This window comes from Phascolarctos cinereus, unplaced genomic scaffold (assembly GCF_003287225.1).
Source record: "Phascolarctos cinereus isolate Bilbo 61053 unplaced genomic scaffold, phaCin_HiC Scaffold_9;HRSCAF=440, whole genome shotgun sequence".
In the NCBI taxonomy this organism is placed as follows: domain Eukaryota; kingdom Metazoa; phylum Chordata; class Mammalia; order Diprotodontia; family Phascolarctidae; genus Phascolarctos; species Phascolarctos cinereus.
The window spans coordinates 191,772,169-191,792,488 of NW_027556402.1; the positions used below are offsets into that span (position 1 = coordinate 191,772,169).

Here is a 20,320-nt window from a genome sequence, read left to right on the forward strand (position 1 = left end):
TAGGGTTGTAGTATTGTAGGGTCATAGGTAGAAGTTTCCTAGAGGTCATTTAGTCTAATGCTCACTTCCTACTCATTTTGCAGATGGAAAATCAGAAGGTCACAGAGGTAAAGGAACTTGGCCAAAGTCATGCAGGCAGTGCCAGGTCTTCTGATTCCAAATCCATTGCGCTTTCTGCTACCCCACACTCCTTTCATAGGGGGCTATCCCCACTGGAATTTTGTTACATCTCCTGCATAGATGTTGATAGGCCTGTGACAGGCCAATCTATTGCTTGGGCAGTCCATGTGGTGTCTCTCATCCTTGCCCCGTGACCCTCTCTCACTCAAATTGTTAACTTCTGGAATTTTCATAACAAATGATGTAGTAGGGGATTTGGGTCAATCACTGGGTATTTCCTTATGGATGGTGATAGTATTTCTAGTTTCAGTGAAGTTCTTTCTACCTCCCTCCCTTCTTTTCCTTCTCTATCTTCCTTCCTTTCTCTTCTTTTTTTCCCCTGCCTTCCTTTCATTCCCTTTCTTCCTTTCCCTTTCCTCATTTCTTTTCATTCCTTCCTTTCCTTTCTTCTCTTCCCACCTTCCCCTTCCTCCCTTCCTCCTTTTCTTTCTCTTATGTACTTTGATATACCTGTGATCCCATCAGTGTGGGTGCCCCACTTTCCCATGACGTGGATTGCAACTCATCCATGACGATTTATTTTTGCAGTGATCTTTTTAGTATTTCATTTTAAAATTGGTATCTTTTTTCTCCGTCATCTCCATTTGCAAAAATATGCTTCCTCCTCCCCTACCCAGAGGAGCATTCCATGGGGAAAAGATTAGGAAAAAAAAAAAGGAAAAGGCAGTTCTGTCAAACCAATCAACATATCAATCAAAGGTGGCAGTGTGTGCCTCCTAGATCTGCAAAGAAGAGGGAAGTCCATTTTCTTAGTTCTTTTCTGGGGCCAAGTTTCCTGTTCATTACAGTTACACAGCTTGATGTTTCATGTTCTGTTGTTTTTTGGTTGTTATATTCATCTCCACTCAATTTCAAGGAGAGAGAGAGTTCAAGGGTCTTGTTTTCAGCCCTAGAGAAGAAAATCTGGTTATGGCTTGGGAGAGACTCTGAATAAAAAATGGAGAGAAGATAAAAGATGAAGTGAGGCGAAGTTTCAGTTTTTAGTGACCATCCCTGGATGTGGAGACCCGACTTGCCTCTGTCTGGAACCACGTATGACCAGGAGTAAATTATTTATAGCACAGGAGCAACTACATTCAGGTTCTGAAGCTTGTGTGTGGAACAAAGACTTAATAGGCCAAGGCAAGTGCTAATGTCTTTATACTAGGCACCGGGGACTCTAGCATTTCACTTAAAGAACTCCTAGAAATGCCATCGAATTATTAGGTGGTGAATTCTCATTCCTACACCAGGAAGGACTTAATTTGCTGAAGTAGTTGTCTTCCTCAGGGAAGGGAATAGCTGGAGGGTAATTATAAGTGGCCCAACTCTGAGGAGTTGTGCAAATTGTGGGATTAGTTGAGAATGAGGTAGAGGCAGTTTATTTAAAGAGGGCTGGATTCTCCCCCTCCTCCCTTCTTTCCTTTCACCACCAACACCATAAAACAATGGTGACTGAGCTTAAGTGAAAGGAGGAAGCCAGGTGGAATAGTGGATAGAGTGTTGGGCTTGGAGTCAGGAAGACCTGAGTTCAAATCTGTCTCAGACACTGACTGTGTGACCCTGGGCAAGTCACTTAACCTTTGTTTGCCTCAGTTTCCTTATCTGTAAAATGGGGATAATAGTAACACCTACTTCTCAGGGTTGTTGTGAGGATCAAATGATATAATAATGGTAAAGCTCTTAGCACTGTGCCTGGAAAGTCATGTTATATAAATGTTAGCTGTTATTATTATTATTACTGTTAATAATTATTTATTAAAAAATAGAACAGAAGGGGCAGCTAGGTGGCTCAGTGGATAGAGCTCTGGCCTTGGAGTCAGGAGGACCTGAGTTCAAATCTGGCCTCAGACACTTGACATTTACTAGCTGTGTGACCCTGGGCAAGTCACTTAACCCCAATTGCCTCACCAAAAAAGCAAAAAAAAAAAAAAAAAGAACAGAGTGCTGGAGGTTACAGGATTCTATAATTTGGTGTTGGAAGGGAGACCATATTGACCAGAGGCATCAAACACCTGGCCTTCGGGCTACATACCCATTAAAATGTAACTGGGAAATATTTAACAAAATCGATAAAAATAAAATATAGATAACATTGAATTTTAAAACTAAATCTGCATCTGCCCTACAGAGGTACATATATACAAATTAGTGGCCCCTGTTTCCATTTGAGATTGACACCACTGATCTAGTCCAACAGTCTTACTTTATTAATGAGGATACTTTAAGTGACTTACCTATGGTCACACAGGCAAGCAGTTGCAATTTACATTGGAAATTACAAATCTAGTGCTTCTTCTATTGGTCTTGTTTGGAATAAATTCTGCTGTTTTGGTGAACTGAGGAGAATGAAACAAGGCCTCATAGGCCTAAAAACTTAAATACTTCATATATCTGTGAATTTCTCCATATAGGCATTCTCTTCACCAGGAGTTGATTTTCCATGAGTTGTCAGCATTGTAGAGTTCCCAGCCTTCTCAAGTATTTTTAGCCTGGTCCTTGAATGGAAGATACATAATCTGACTCTAGATACAGACTTGAAGACTACCCCTTTCCCCTCCCCCCCCCCCCAAGTTTGGTAGAATCAGCCAGAGACTTGTGCTTACCTAGTATAGCACTGAGTAATTCAGGGTCACCTGTATACCACACTGAGGCTTCTAAAGATGACTTCATTGGGCCTAGGAACAAGGAGTCTGAGTTAAAGATGTGATGGGAATCAGAGAGTCTCAGTCAAACCAAACTGAAGTAGAAAATCATCATGGATATAATCATCGGAGATGCCTGTCAAGGAAATGGGTTTAGATCAATTCTTTTCTTTGTTTTTCCTATTGAGAGCATTCCCTTCTAATTGTCTTCACTGTTAGTATAACTGACTTCCGTTTTGTCATGGATTACACAGACTTGAATAAATCTCCTTCTGAAACCATCTGGCCCAAAACGTCAAAGAACAGCTGTAGATACATTTTTTCCCCCTCTTTCTTTTAAAATGTAGTCTACACTCTTTTATACCTATAAAGTTAAAGTGTGTACACACTTTATATGCACTGAGGTTAGCCCTTAGGGGTTTTTCCAATTTGCTGTTTTGCTGTTGGAGGGTGGGTTGTGTGTGCAATTAAAGGCAAATAAGAAAAGAAAATAAGAATAGAAAACCAGAAATCAGGACCTTTAGGCCACTAACTTCCTCTGTGGCCTTGGGCAAATCAGCCCCCCTTTCCTCCTCCATTTCTTTGCCTCTAAAATGAGGGGATTGGACTAGATCAAGTATTCCTAGCCTTTTTGTGTGTGATGGACTCCTTTGGCAGCCTGGTGAAACCTATAGACGCCTTCCAGGATAATGTTTTTAGATGAATAAAATAAAATATATAGGAATACAAAGGAAACCAATTATACTGAAATACAGTTATCCAATTTTTTTTATGTTAATAGATCCCAAATTGAGAACCATAGAATTAAAGTCTGATGCCCAAGTTCCCTCCCACTTCTAACTTTTTATGTTCTAAATTCTAAGATCCCATTTAATTCCAAGAATCCTTATGTTACAGTACCTTTTAGTCTTAACTTTCCATGTTAGGTATTCTAAGGGCTGTTCTAAATCTATCCTATAATAATGATATGTGACTCTAAGTCCTGGCTACCTCTGCCGTTGTATGATCTAAGTTCTAAAGTCCTCTACAACTCCCGTATTTTATATTCTGTGTTCCAAGGTCCCTTAAAGCTCTAACATTCTCTCCTTTAAGTTCCCTTTCAGTTCCAGGTCATTCCATGACCCCAGGGTTTATAATTTACAGGGTGTCAAATTCTTCTAGTTACCCACATTTTAAGTTCTGCAACTTTTTCTATCTGTATTAACTATACATCACTGGGGTTTCATCTCCTGCACTGAAGTCAAGACTTTGGAGGTGGTAAATGAGGCTTCTAAAAATGTCTGATGCTCAATGTCTACTCAATTTAATTGACATTATCAATTACATGCCAACCATGTGTCACTCACTGTGGTAGACAATAATAAACCAATGTCTGCTCTCAAGAAGCTTACATTCTATTGCTTCATACAGTCAGGGACCATTTTGGATTAATGTCTACTGAATGAAACATGCCTTTTCTGTGGATATTTGAGTTTTTAGTCTGAAACGTGTCTGATTTAGTACTGTGAGTTTATTGCCAATTGTGGAAGCTTACTACTTTTTAATTTGCTCCAAATTTATCTCGTTAAAATTTTAAGCTCTCCCCTCCCCCACTTCAAGGAGCAGAACAGCAGTATGTAGAGAGTGATCCAGAGAACTGTGGGTTCAGATGCAAGCTCTGCTACTTATTAATGTGACCTTGGGAATGATCTATAAATTCCTCTCTGGCTTGAAAGCTATGCTATGAGAGAGCAGTGTGATGTAATAGTCAATGAGCAGGCTTTCATTAGAGTTTAGAAAGAGGGAGGTTCTCTGCTGCCTTCAGAACAATCTGGAGTGTATATTCAATTTTAGGTGCCAGATTTTATAAGGAACAGCTATTAGTACTTTCTTCACAAAATTTTGGTGTTGTTCAGTCATTTTTTGGTCATGTCTGATTCTTCATGATCCTGTTTGGGGTTTTCTTGGCAAACATACTGGAGTGGTTTGCCATTTCCTTCTCCAGCTCATTTTACAAATGAGGAAACTGAGGCAAACAAGGTGAAGTGACTTGCCCAGGGTCATCCAGCTATTAGGTGTCTTGAGGCCAGATTTGAACTCAGGAAGTTCAAATTTTAACTCCATGCCAGTGCTCCTAGCTGTCCCTCTACAAAATGACCTTACGTATTATGTATAATTTTGTGTATGTACATACTGTCCACTCATGAATCATATTTCATTGGGTATACATTTATCCAGCACTGTCTCTGTTCTTGTAGAGTACGAGAATGTAACTTCCTTGATGGTGGGAACTGTTGCTTTTTAATTTTTCCATTCTCAAGACTTAGAGCAATGTCTGACACATAGCAGAAAGCTTCCTTAATAAATGCTTGTTTGTGGATTTATTGGCATTGGTAAGTTGGAGAGATTTGAATGGAAGGTGATGAGGATGTTGTTTGGGATGCAGAAATATGCTATATGGGGATCATTTGCAAGACCTGAGTAAGACTTATGAGATACCCTGATAACTGTTGTTCACTATTGGAAGTATATAGAAAAAGGATTAGATTTGTTCTTGGCCCAGGGGTGGGGGTGGGGGCGGGGGTGGGGTGAGGGTGAGTGTCAGGGCGAGGGGAGGGAGAGGAGAACTTAGGCCAAAGACTAGACGGTCCAGGGAAGCACTTTCTAATAGGCAGGCATTGCCCTAATTGGAATGACATGTTTGCAGGGGGTTGTGAATTCCCTATCCCTGGATGTCTTTAAATAGAGCTAGATGAACATTTATCCAGGGAAGGAATTCTTTAAAAAAAAACCAATGAAACATATATATATACACACACATGCATACATACACGCCTATATATATATACACATACATATACATGCATGTATATGTGTATATATGTCTCTATGTCTATATGTATGTGTGTGTGTGTGTGTGTGTGTGTATAGTTTGAACCAGATAGACAATCAGTTGCCAAATCTCCCTGTCTCTACCTCCACACAACATCTGGTACAATCAGCCTCTCCTCTCAATTCCTCAGCTCTCACTTCAGTTTCCGCCCTCATCTCCTCTAGCTTAATTTTTGCAACAGCCCCCTAATTGGTCTTCCGGCTTCAAGACTCTCATCATTTCAATCTGTCCTATACTCTGCTGTCAAAATAATTTTCCTTAAGCACAGATCTGACCATGTGATTCCCCTGCTCACCAAGCTCCACTGGTTTCTTCTTAATTCTAGGATAAAACATAAGCTCATTTTGGTTTTCAATGCTTTCGCGAGCTGGCCTGCACCTATCTCAGAGCCTCATTGGACATTATTCTTCCGTGATCCAGCCAAACTGGCCTTGTCTCTGTTTCCCACCCGCGACTCCTATCTCTGTGCCTTTGGCATCTCACATGCCTGGAATGTATTTTCTCCTTTCCTCCACCTTATAGGGTCCCTCTTTTCCTTTAAGATGCAGCTCAAGCACATCTTCTAAATGAAGTCTGTTTTATCTCCCTACTGGACTGTAACACTCATCACGCTAGGAACTTTGTGCATTCTTCAGTATCCAGCCAGTGCCTCTCTGATGTCCCTCCCAGCTCTGAGTTTCTCTGACTCTAGCAGGTCAAGTCTTACATGTCTGGATTTGGTGAACAAGTTATGTTTTCAAACTTTTTAACCCTGTGTGACTGTCAAGAGAGCTGCATGGGGCACTAAAAGGTTAAGTGAATTGCTTGGGCAGTGTGTGTAAGATCTGTTATTGTTGTTCAGTCATTTCTGACTCTTCATGAGCCCTACTGGGGTTTTCTTGGTAGAGATATTGGAGTGATTTGCCATCTCCTCCAGCTCATTTTACAAATGAGGAAACTGAGGCAAGCAGAGTTAAGTGACTTGCCCAGGGTGACATAGCTAGTAAGTGTTGTTGTTTGTTAGATAGAGGACTTGAATTCAGGTCTTTATGACTCAAGCTAGCTGTCTACCCACTAAGCCACTCTGCCCTCTAAGTGACTAAGTTGCATAAGCAGAGATTGTTAACCAGTAGTTCCCTATACCAATGAAATCACAGGTCCATTAAAAATGACTACTAAGCTTCGTAGCATCTGGAAAGAGCTCTAGGAGAAAGGAGCTCCCTTCTAACTTCTGGGACATCTTCCAAGAGTCAGCTGTTCTAAAACAAGGTTCAGTGTCTTTGACTGTGCTGCTATGGTTTGTGCCGGGTTCCAATGCAGGAGTAGAGCTAATTCTGAAATTCCCACCAAAGATATCAAAAGACCAATCGTTTTATGAAATGGGTTCATAAAGGAGATCCATTAGACTAGAAGACTCTCTGATTCTTTATATATTAAAATTTCTTGAAAAAAAAAAGGTAAACCAAAACCTAAACAAAAAACCCACTCCCAAAAGCTGCTCTCAATTTTGCTTAGCACCTGGAGAATAAGGCGTAGGCATGCATCAGCAACCCTGTAGCTAGATCAATGTTCTGCGTACTGATTTCTTCTCTAGCCTCCAGGTACCAGGTGTAGGAGAGTAAGAGGGGACCTGATACCAAGCAATTGTTTCTCCCACATCATTGGCTTCTGGACTCTCATTAACAGCTTGGTGCTAACATGAGATTCTCTTCCCTTCTCCTGAACAGCTTTGACATCTGCAAGCCATGTTTGACTTCATCTTGGCTGCCAAAGCTATAAAGGGAGATTACCCAGCACTCTCAGGCAGAAGCCAGTTCATCTGAACACAGGATGAGGCTGTGCTATTGCTATTCAGAGGGGGTTGCAGAAACTGCTGGCATTTGCAGCCCCAGGCTTGATCAATTTACCCAGACTGCTGTATAATTTTTCTGAATCCTTAGAAGGGGGATGTGGGAGGGATAAGAATTCAATTAAATACTTCAGCAAACATTTACTAAGTTTATGTGGTGTTGGAGATACAAGAATAACAAACTGATTTGAACCACTGTTATTTACCAGCAGTACGCCTTTGGACTTTGGGCCTCTGTTTCCCTCTGTATAAAATGAAGAAGTTGGGTTGGATAAAGAGGTTCTCAAAAGGTTCACTGTGGGTATCTGTAGGTTTGCTGCAAAATCTTGCCCTTTCCAAACCTGTTTAAAACTTCATCAATTATTAACTGCCTTTTTTGGCTTCCACCTAAAACTCAGCTTCTTTTGAGTTTGCATTTACAACAGCTTGTGAACCCTCAGAGCCCCAAAAAACCAAAATGCAGTTTGCTGCCTTTCTTCCCACTTGGCTCTGTCCATGCAGGTGCAAAATCTCCTTTCCCTTCTCCCCTGTGAGTCCTAGAGGAATAAAGAAGGAAGAAGGAGAGGGGTGTAGGAAAGGGAAGAGAGGTGGGAGAATCCCAAGCCCCTCATAATGGGCCAGTAGGCCCAACTGACCAGACCCCCTTCTCTGTCTCCAGCTTTTACAGTTTAGTTTACCTCAAGTCCTCACAGAAAAATACTGTGCTAGAACAGTAACAATAAAAACGTTTGAGAACCATTGACCAAGACATTAAGGTGAAAAAGATGAGGGAGTTTTTGAGGCCTGGAAACTGGATATGAATCAAGAATATGTAATAGATAAAAACAAACAAACAAACTTCCTTTATGCAATCTTACTCTACATTAAGAGAAACAGTTTTCTGAGTCAGAATGAAGGAGAGGGTTGGGGCCAGATTTGGCAGAATGGGTGGAAAGAAGGGGTGGGTTGGTGGGGAGGAATCATTCTTCTGTACCCTGCTAGGGTCAGTCCATAACCGGAGTATTGTGTTCAGTTCTGGGTACTATAGGAGACACAGCATGGCATAGTGGGTAGGGTGCTGAACTCGGAGTCAGGGAAATCTAAGTTCATATTCTGCTTCAGGTAATTATTAATTGTATGACCCATGGAAAGTAACTTTAATTTTTCTGTACCTCAATTTCACCATCTGTAAAATAGGATTTAGACTCAATATCCTTTAAGGCCCCCGTAGCTCTAAATTTTAAATCCTTTGCCCTTAAGAAGGGTGTGGTTAAGTGGGAGTGTATCTGATGAGGGCAAACAGATGAAAAGAGGACTGGATGCTATTCCATGTTGAACAAGAAGAATATCATGGATTTAGGGCTGGAAGAGGCTTTAAAAGTCCATAAATTCTTCATTGTACTGGTGAAGAAACTGAGGCTCAGTGATTTGCCCAGGGCCATACAGCTAATAAGTGCCTGAGGCAGGATTTGAACTCTCCTCCAATAATTTTAGGAAAATCCTCTGGTTGGGGGATCAGGTTTATTCTGCTTGTCCCCAGAGGGCAGAACCAAGGACAGCGATTGGAAGCCTCAGAAATCTGATTGGCGCTGGGTGAGGAGCTGCTCCTTAACATTGAAGGAATTCCAAAATGGACCTGGCTCCTGGGAGAGGCTGTGGCTTTCTCTTCAATAAGAGTCCTAAAAAGGGGGGTCGGGGGACCATTTACTTGTTGGTGATAGTGTAGAAGGGCTCCTTATCAGGTAAAGACAGGTTGGACTTGATAGCATCTAAGGTGCTTTCTGACTCTGAAGTTAGGGGATCCTGTGCCGGTGGCCCAGTTTCCCTAGAACATACTGTATGCAAAGAGTGAACTAAGTCTGGAAAAATAAGCTGCGGTCTGATTACACAGGACCTTGAATACCAGGCTTAGACGATTTTATTTTATCCGAAAGGCAGCAAGAAGCTACCAGAAATTATTGAACAGGGGATTCACATGGTCAGACCTATGCACGAAGAAGATTATTTTGCCAGTTTTGTGAAGTGTTTGGAGAAGGTAGACACTTCATTGGGTCTTAAGTAGCTGAGGGGTTTTGGACTGGAATATTGACTTGGGAAATATGATAATGGTCTTTGAATGTCTGATGGGTTGTCATGTGAATGGGGAAGTGGACTTCTTTTGCATAGTTTAGTGGAAAGAATATTGTTGTAGGAGGCAAGAAACCTGGATTTTGTTCTCTGTGTCTTCCTTCTGCCGCCCTTGGCAGGTCCTTGGGTTTCTGTGGGGTTCATCTGCAAAGTGAGGCCACCTTACCTGCCTGAAAGCCAGGGGCTGGATTGGGTTATTTCATTAGGATCTTTCTAGCCCCAGGATGACTCCACATAACTTTCAGAGGGCATAATTAAGATTAGTGACCAGAATAGACAGAGAACAGAATTCAGCTCCACATAGGGAGGGATTTTCTAATAACTATAGCTATTGGACAGCAGAACAAGTTGTTTTTGTCATTATTATTGTTGTTTTTGGTGGTGGTGGTCCTTTGTTTTCAAAGAGGACCAATGACATCTTGCAGTGATGTCTTGACTTGCTCCTGAATTGGATTCAAGTGAGGTAGAGCTGCGCAAAGTCATCAGTCTCACTCTTTCTTCCTGAGTCGTCAAAGTCCAGTGGCTACAAATTACCCTAAGAGGTGGAGCATTTCCCATCACTGAATATGTGAATATGCACAGTCTGGATGACCACTAGTTATGGTTGTTGTGGGGTAAAAAGTTGGACAAGGTGATCTCTGAGTTTTATTCCAACTTTAACATTCCATGCTTCTAGGATCTTTTCCAAGATATTTGCTCCAGATGTCCTCTGTGGGCCAGCCAAATGCTGAAAAGTAGGCAGGGGACTCAGTATACTGACCCATTTGGCCTTCTCTCTGGCAGGACTCACTCACACCTGTGTCAGCTGATACACTCCTCTTGGCTCCCCCAGACTTCATTAATTTACAGTGTGGTGGAAACACAGGCTTACTAGAAAATGACAGGTTGAAGCAGTCTCCCAGGAACATTACCTAGTCTGAAAAAGACCCAAGTCTAAGCTGGTTGTGGAGACTATCAGAAAGGTTGTTAGACAAAAAGTCAACTGATCACCAAGTCACTTTACCATGACGGCCCAAAGAGGAATGTGGTAAACACCATGGGATGGGCCATGGCAGAATTTCCTAAAACCTTCAGCATAAAAAACGGTTTAGAATTACGAGTCTCTTTCTGGATCACATTTCCTTTGATTCCATATGATGTGGTTAACACCTTGGATTTATCTTTCTATCCTGACCTTTCACAGACTCATCATAGTTGGAATATGAGTATTTTGTAGAGGGGTATAAAGGAATGGATGTCAGACTTGGAGTCAAGAGGGAATTGGACATACTTATTGGTTGTGTGACCCCTGGTACGCAAGGCTCTTGGCTTCTTAGAGCCTCATTTTCCTCATTGGTAAAAAGGAGGAAATAATACCAATATACTCTGTCTCACAAATTTGTTATGAGAAGAACCCTTGTTCAGTGCTAAATTGCTGGGAAATGTTTTAGTTATAAGCTGTATTACTTAACTCCAACCTGTGTGGAGAGTACCACTGTCCAAGGTATAGAGTATGGGAAGAGGTGTCAGTGGTGGGGCCATCTTTACACATAAGAATGGCCCCAGAAACCAAACAATTCTGAGCATGCAATAAGGAATAAGAGAGCCAGAGTTTCTAATTTCTGCTAGGATTGACTTCTGGCTTCCTTAAAGGCTCATCCTCTATCCACAGACTTGTTGCAGGTCCTCCTTAACATTGGGGACCCTTAACACTGAAGTTCTGGGGCCAACTTAGAGAATGTTATCTATCATAAAGTACTTTGATGTTTCTCAACTCAAACCTTTGATGGGCCTTCTATTGCCAGCCAAACTTTTGATCTTGATATTCAAGCTCTCAATGAATTGCTTCAGTCTTTCTTTTTAGCATTGTCTCAAATGATTCTCCTTTGTCTCTTCTATATTCCAACCAAATGATCATTCTTTTATCTATACTCATCCTGTCCTTTCCCATCTCCATGTCCTTCCCATCTTTGCTTACACCATCCTTCCATCTCCATTTCTTGAAACCTTTCTTTTTGTTCAAGGTCCAGCTGAGGGACTACGTCTTCCATGAAGCTTTTCCTGAGATTCCCATGCCCATGGGTAAAAGCTATCATCTCTTTTTCAATTTTTTTTATAGCCTTTTGCTTAGACCTCTGCTTTGTACTTGTGTTCTATCACATATATTTTTAAGTATGTGTCATATCTGTTTATTGTGTTACAAGTTCCTGTGTAATAGGGTCCATCTGTTAGCTCTTATCTTTGTAGATCCAGCATTTAGGGTAGAGGCTCTCAGATATGGTAGGTGCTGAATAAATCATAGGATCATAGTATTTAGAGGCAGATGATATATTAGGGACTCTGTGACATTTTGGAAGCAAAACTGGCTCTGATGCTCCAATCCAGCTTCTGTTTTGGATTAGTTCAGTGGCCTTGACTAAATCACCTCCCTTTTCTAAGTCTCAGTTTTTTCATCTGAAATATGAGAGAGATAGACTAGCTGATTGCCAAGGTTTCTCTCATTTCTAAATTGAAGGATCATCTATTTGCAGACTCCTTCAGAGAAACCTTCTTTCTAGTCCAGTTCCAGAGGAAATTTTCCTCCTTCTGCACATCCCCAGAGCCATCAGTGAATATATTGGCATTCTTGAATCTATGCTTTTGCTTCAGGGATTCAACCCAATTTCTCTTCTCATGTGCGATTGTCTGACCTCAATTGTTCTCCATTATGAAAAGATTCTAGCAGCAAGAGACATATCACATAATTTTCAGTGTCCCCACTTGAGGTCCCCTGAAAATGGAGATGTGCTGCTAAACATTTAACAACTGGCTCTCTGAAACAAATATATATAATAACAGCACACTTTTAAGTTTAATCTGCATCATTAATATTTAGTTCAGCTCCTTTTAAAGTAATCAACAAAAGAATAAATCAAGCCCTGACTTATAGTGTTTGCTAATTCCTGAGATGTAAATGCTCACAAGGAAAATTTAACAATTGGCTCTCCCAAGCAGGTAAGAGCTGACTCCAGCACACCCCTGCATACAAACCTCCACCTTCAACTGTAGGCATGGTAGCTGGGGACAATAGGATCATAAGATTTAAAGCTAATCAGGGTCTTAGAGATCAGAATTTTACAGATAAAGAAACTGGGGCTTAGAGAAAGGGATGGGACTTGTTCATAGTCATACAAGTCAAGCAAGTGAGGACAGAAGCCTTGTGCCTTCAACTACAGATAAAGTGACTTCCAAATTCTCCCTCAAAGGCAATCAAGTGAAAGAGCAGTTGAACTGTGTTCTACAATTCTGAGTCATCTGTAGAATCACTGGAAGGATACCAGTGTTCAAAAAAATAATAGAAGCAGGAGCGGACCTCTGAGTGAAAATTGACTTTGAGGGGTACATCTAACATCCTGTGGGATCTCAGCCAAGAGAAAGAGCAGGAAGTGAGAATAGATTGATTGAGCGTGATCCATGAGCACAGAACTAGGAGTGGCAGGGAAGAGTCAGAAGGAAGGGAAATTTCAGTTTGAATGTAAGGAAATTTTTCAATTCAGTTCAACAAACATTTAGTAATCACTTACTATGTCCAGAGCACTGAGATACACCCTAGAGGGGCTAACAGAGTTGAGATCTAAGAAATGATTCCTACACTCATGGAACATATAGTTTGATTAGGGGGATGAGACATCAATATGGATAACCTAATGTTGTGGTGATAAGTACATTTGAGAAGTCAAGAATGAAGTCCATTACTGACAGGAAATCACAGGTAGCTTCTTGGGGGAGATGGTGTTGGAATTGATCTTGAAAGAGTCAAAAGAGGAGGGAGAACAATTCAGGCATAGGAAATGGAGGTGAGAAATCATAGGAATTACTTTGGAGGAAGAATAGTTCAGCTTTGCTAGAGCATGGAGTGTATGGAAGTGTCAAGAGAAAGCTTACAAGGACTTCTAGGCCAATCTCTACCTAAGCAGGAATTTCCTCCACAACCAATGGATCGAATGATCACCTGATTTCTTTTTGAAGACCTCTAGTGCTTAGAAACTCATCATCCTCCTGAGTCAGTCCATTTTACTTTAGGAGATCTCTAATTGCCAGGAAGTTGTTTACCTACACTGGGTCAAGATCTTCTCTGAGAGTAATTGGGTCTTCAAAAATATTCAGGCATGCATTGTCTGAACCCATCTTACTTAGACTAATGTTATTTGTTTTCCAATTTACCAATGAAACTGTGTGTCCTTACTCAATGCTGTCTCATAATTAAAATTTGTCAATTAGGTTCAGTTCAATTGAACTCAATAACCATTTATTAAGTACATATTATGTGCAAAAGCCCTAGGATACAAAGACAAATACAACTGCCCACTGGGAGCTTCCAGTAATTCCATAATAAGTTCTGTAAGGGCAGTCACTAAAGCTGGTCCTTCCTTGGCAGCCCGGGATTTACATGCCTGTTACAATAACAAACCTGTGCCAAGTTGGTCAGCCATGATGGAGCTAATGTGCTTATTTATGTAGAGTTTTTTTTTTAGGACCTATTTAATTTGGAACTCAGTTTGTAGACTGGTGGGGAAAAGTTAATTGAAAGCTGAAGTCTATATTACTAGATTAAGAAAGTCCAAAGATAAGCTTGAAGTAGGTACAAATAGAAACCTAACTGCATTGAGTAAGGAGAGATAATTTTATTGATAAATTGGAAAGAGAATAACATTAGTTCACATAAGATGGATTTAGACCAAATATTTTTGAAGACCCGATGACTGGTTTTGGCTGACTCTTCAGCTTCTCAAAAGTTTGACATGATTAAAAGTACCAGTTATGATTTATAAGATATGATTTAGAATCATATTTTTAAGAGTTGGAAGAAGCATAAAATATTATATGTAGAGCTGGAAGAGATCTCAGAACACAAAATACCAAATACTGGAACCATAAGGGACCCTAGAACACAGAGAACAGACTTATCAGAGCTGAAAGTGTCTTTATATGCAGAACATAGAAAATCAGAGTCCTAAGGGATCTAAGAACACAGCTTATCAAATGCTGGAACTTTCAGGGACCTTAGAAATGGAGAATAGAATGTCAGAACTGAAAGAGGCTTTATACCTAGAACATAGAAAATCAGGGCTACAAGGGATCTTAGAGATTGCCCATTTCAACTCACTCATTTTCTAAATAAGGGAAAGGAATGAATTACCTAAAGAAATTTAGTGAGATAGTGACAGAGACAAATCTTTTATTATTATTTTTTTGGACACAAGTTGTTTAATTTTATTATCTTTTTAAAATTATCAAGTATTTATTTTCTCCCTCCTCACAAATGAACAACAGCAAAAGGAAATCCCAGGTACAGATATGCATAGTCAAGCAAAGCAAATTCCCTCATAGGACAAGATGAAACATAGATGTCTCATTCTATGTCTTGAGTCCATGGCCTCTCAGTCAGGAGGTGGGCTGCATGCTTCATAGCCCTACAGAGGCAAGTCTGAAAATCCCATCTCTATACAGTTAGCCTGGTGTACCTTCCACTAGACCACATGTGGCCCTCTAGGTCCTCAAGTACATCCCTTTGAATGAATCCAATCTTCATGGGACAAATCCCCTTAATAAAAGGTTTTGTTCTGTAAAGCATGGACTCAGTCCAAAGGCCACACCTGAGGACCTAGAAGGCCACAGGTAGCCTCAAGGCCACAGGTTCCCCACACTTGCCCTAGATCTAACTGGTAAATAGGATGCCATAAGCTGGAGCCCTCTTTTCGTTTCTCAGGATTTCAGAGGAAAGCATCCTTAGGAAGCAGCTCTGGTCACTGTCACTCCTTGATCCAGAATGGATGGCAGCTGTGGGTATGGGCAGCCCTGATCCCCTGTCATGGCCTTCAGCAAGTTAAACTAGCTACTTCAGCTAGTTCCCGACAAGGCCATAGAAGCTGCCCCCATGTTGTGTGGCTGCACCAGCTGTCTGTGTCTCCGAGAAGGGAGCATGGTTCACTTAGATCCAATTTTATTTTTATTCTTTGATATGTGCTTAATAACCATTTCCAAACATTTCCACAATTGGAGAGAGAGAGAGACTGCTGAGAGCAGGTGTGGCTCACTTGAAACGAGACGGGAAAGGCTGTAACGAGATCATAAGCTGAAAAATAGGAGAGAGTTATTTCTCGGGGACAGGGCCCAATCACTTGATTAGAGTGTAATTTGGGCATTAAATGTGGCCATCACATCCTGGTAAGGGCACATTTCTTCCTTGCCTACTGTAGCTGTTGCTGCCATAGATGGAGGATGGTACTTGGAATTTTTTTTTTTTTATGCTGAAAATCTGCCGATTCTTTAAGACCTTGCTCAAATGCTTCTTCCTCCATGGAGCATCCCCATATTTCTCCACTCAGAAAAGCCATTTTCTGTGAAGAATTCTGTATTTTTTCCTTTTTTACATAATAGTTTTTATGGATACCGTTTGTTTTCACAAATGTTTCCATTTCAGAAATTCCATTCACAAATGCCAAAGAGTTTCTTAGCCACCCTTCCCCTCCCTCTCTTTTCCCAAAGATCATCCCTATACCTGGAACCATCTCCAGTCATCCTGATCTTTATCTTGCCACTGGACCCAGATGGCTCCAGAGGAGAAAGTGAGACTAGTGACTTTGCACAGCCCTGCCTCACTTAAATCCAAGTCGATTGCAAGTCATGTCATCACCTTCCTGATGTCATGGTCCTCTTCAAGAATGGAAGACAAACTACAATATCCCTATACTACAGAATATTCTGAAGCCCTTTGTTTATACCTCTTCTATTCACTAGTGTTCTGATTGTTTTTTTTAAACTTGAAGTTAGAAGTCTCAATTCCACCACTTATTAGCTGTATAACCTTGGTCAAATTGCCTCACCTCTACGCTTATGCTTCCACATCTGGAAAATGGGTATAATAATAACTGTGATGCCCTCTAAGCAGATGAAGGGGAAGGAAGGGCTTTTTAACAATAAGGCATCATAAACTGTGTTGTTATGATTTTTCTCATTATGGTTATTTGTATATGGGCCTTATCCTTGTTTTTGTTTGCTTTTGTGGTCTCCCTTTCGCCCCTCCACCATCTTAGCCCAATTCTTTGAACCTTTTATTTTTTTTGGTCCAGAGCTATGCTTTCCTTGGTATGAGGGGGGAAGGTAATAAGTGTTCATTAAGTACCTACTGTGTGCAAGATTCTGGGCTTAGCACTTTACAAATATTTCATTTGATTCTTACAATGACCTTGTGAAGGAAGGTTATGATCAGGATGCAATACCCTTCTCAGAGGGTTATTGGGAGAATCACAATGAATAACGTATGGAAAGTTCTCCGTGATCATCAGATCACCCTGGGAGGGCTTTTCATTTCTGGTCTTCCCTATGGAGGGTTTAGGAAAGCACAGGAAACAGAATAAGATCAGATGAGAAGGTGTGGCTGGATGGTGACCTGCCATGAGAGATGGTGCGCAGCATGGAGGAGACCCCACCTCTTCTCCGTGTACTGAGGGGAGCAGCTCGAGGGCAGGGATGATGTCCTATGTCATCTCTGAATCTCCATGGTCCCTGAGCATCATACATGCGGATTCATAAATGTTTGTTGAATTTGAATTCTACAGCTAAGCTTTGCTAATCTCACTCCTCACCTTACGTGAAACTTTTCTGTCCTTTGTATTTCTGTCCTTCTTTCCTTTTGTATTTCTTCCTCCCTTTCATTCAATGCTTTCATAAATGCTACTTCTTCAATGAAACCTTTTCTCTGCCCCTCCCCCCATCTCCCTTTTTGAGAATCTTTCCTAGAACTCAAGTCACATGGACCCCTCTTGTATGTGAGAGTCATGTGCTCATTGCAATTTGGTATAGGACAAAGGATGCTAGCTCTAGAACAGATGACTTGGGTTCAAATCCCTACTTGGACCCTTAACTTCCCTGGGCCTCAGTTTTCTTGTTGGCAAAAAGAGTAGGTTGAACTACGTGACTTCTGACATCACTTCCAGCTCTAAATATTTGCTTCTTTGATCCAATCGTGTAGACATTTTATTCCCCTTACTAGAGAAGCAATGAATTTCACAGCAAAGAATGTTGAGTTCCCTTTTAAAGTAGTGAGCTCTCTGTCACTCGAGATATTCAAACGGAGGCTGGATAACTGATCTGAGATGGGCTTAGAGGGGATTCATGAAATGGAGAGAGATTTAGACTAGCTGACTTCAAAAGGCCTTTCTAACTCTGAAACTCTATTTTGTTGGGAAGCGAGGAATTTAGTCAATGAATCATCTGATTGGTTTGTCTTTGCAAAATCAAACCATTTGTTTAATTTGTTTTTCCATCAGATTACTCAAATTTACCAGATGTGGTTTTGTGAAGATACAGACTAAAAGGTTATATTCTTCAACTCAATCATTTTTGCAAAGAAATCTCTCTTTGAAGGGTCCTGGTATTTCACAAAGTGAGAAACTGAGTCCTATAATAAGTTAGCTAATTTAGGCAAGAATTGTTCCAGAGGCTGTGGGAGCTGAGCCAGGATTGAATGGTAATGTTGGAAAGGGGATTGACAGCATTGCATAACTACTTCCCCCCAAAATGAATTATGGAATAAGACAAAGCCATCGCTGTGTACCACGAGGAAGGATGGAGTCAGAGGTCAGAGACAGAATTTCAACAGATTCCAGGCTTTGCTCTTCTCTGCTTCCGGCCTTCCTAAGCCAAGTCCTCCTTTGACCCACCAACCCTTTCCTCCTTCTCTGCCTTCTGAAATCCTTCATTTCCTTCGAAGTCTAGTTCAGGGGCCTCCTCCTCCTCCATGAAACCTTCCTTGATCTCTTCCAGTCTACAGGGAGTGTAGTAGAGAATCCACTGTGGGCCAGGAGACCCACTGAGTCCAAGAACTGCCACTAACTCACTGTGTGATCTGGGTCACGTGACCATTTTGGGTCTCAGTTTCTTCTTCAGCAAAACTTGGAAGGCTGTTGGATTCTGAGGTCCCTTCTGGTTATAATGGTCGAGGAGACCTGTAGCCTTGAATCTGCCATGGCACTTTGTGCCTGTCCTGTGCATTCCTAACATTCAGATTTCTATCATGGCCTTCATGTCCATGTATTTTGTCTTTCATACTGTACCCTTTGGTCTTTGAGGGCAGGGACTCAGCCTCCCTCATCTTTTTATTTTCTCCATCATCTAAATCTAAGATTCTGTTACTGTGAGATGTTCTCATTCTTTTGGTCTAAAATTGAATGATTAGAATATTTTATTATTCCAAGATCCCATGGTTCATGATTCCACTAGCTTAAGATCCTATGCTGTTCATACTGTACTACTTTTTTTTTTTTTTAAAGAATCCTAGGCCCTTCGATTCTAAGATTTATGATTCTGCTTTTCTATTATTCTCCCCTAAAATTCTGGGATTCTAAGATACTGTGACTTCAAGATTCCATGATTTTTAACTGTGCTGTCCTACTAGTCATAAAATTTGAAGATGAAGAGGTGAGAAGAAGAAATGTCAATCGTTTATCATGAACTTGTTGTGTTTGAAGTTTAAACTCCCTGTTTGGGTGTATCTTGTACTTACCTAATGGACTGTTATTATGTTTAGAATTTGTATGACCCTTTCAAAATTAATGCTCATAGAATTCTGTCAATATATTAAATACTTCAACAAGACTGAGATATTCTGTGGGTGGTACATATTTATATTCTCCCTTTACAAATGGAAAATTGTACCCCAGAGAGGTTAAGTAGTTCACCCTAGGTCACACAGCACATCTGAGGCACAACCAGGGATTGGATATAGAGGTGTCCTGACTCCTAGCCTAGTTCCCTAGCAACCCAGAGCTCTCAGGGATTGACTTTTCTTTTTTAATGTACCTGAAAAATGCCAAAGTAGCTTTGAAATCTTTCCTCCTGTGAATCTAAAAATAGTATTAGAGAGAGACAAAGTCAGACTGTGTACTTGACACTTTGTCCTGGTCAGAATCCAGAGTTGGTGTCCAGAGAAGCAGGTTCTATTTCAGTCTCAGCCTGACTTCACGTTACCAGCAGGGAAATGGAGCTGATAATAGCGCTCTCTCTCTCTCTCTCTCTCTCTCTCTCTCTCTCTCTCTCTCTCACTCTCACTCTCTCTCTCTCTCTCTCTCTCTCTCTCTCTCTCTCTTCTCTCTTCTCTCCCTCTCCCTCCCTCTCTCCCCCCTCTCTTTCTGTCTCTATCTCTTTGTCTCTCCCCCCCATCTCTGTCTCTCTTTGTCTTCCTCCCTTCTCTCTCTCTCTGTCTCCATCTCTCTCTCCCTCCCTCTCTCCCGCCTCCTCTGTCCTCTCTCTCCCTCCCTCTTTCTGTCTCTGTCTCTTTGATTCTTCCCCTATCTCTGTCTCTGTCTCTCTCTCCCTCCCTCCCTGCCTCCCTCCCCCCTCTCTCTTGGCAGGCCCTCATAAGAGAAAACGTGGAATGGTAGAACTGGTGGGGCCTTAGAACATAGAACATATAATGTCAAAGATGGAAAGAACCTTAGAACCTAACATTTCAGAGCCAGAAGGGACCTTAACATGACTTACAAACCTTAAAACACCATAGGACTGTCAATTACTATTATTATTGAGTGTAAGAGTTTGAGGTTTAGAACACAGTACTTAGTGGTCTGTGATAATACCTGTTATTTCCATAATGTTTTGTGGCTAAAAAGCATTTTACCATCTGTGATCTCATTTGTTCTTCTCAGTTATCCCACCAGTTAGTGCTTTCCCTGCCTCCACAAAATTATT

The 20,320-nt window shown here is 41.1% G+C and overlaps 1 protein-coding gene across 5 annotated transcripts in view; it reads left to right on the forward strand.

Annotated features, from left to right (window-relative positions):
• SORCS2 (sortilin related VPS10 domain containing receptor 2) overlaps nt 1-20,320 on the forward strand; it is a 1,236,053-nt gene that overhangs the window by 195,601 nt on the left and 1,020,132 nt on the right. The gene's annotated exons all lie outside the window — the stretch shown is intronic.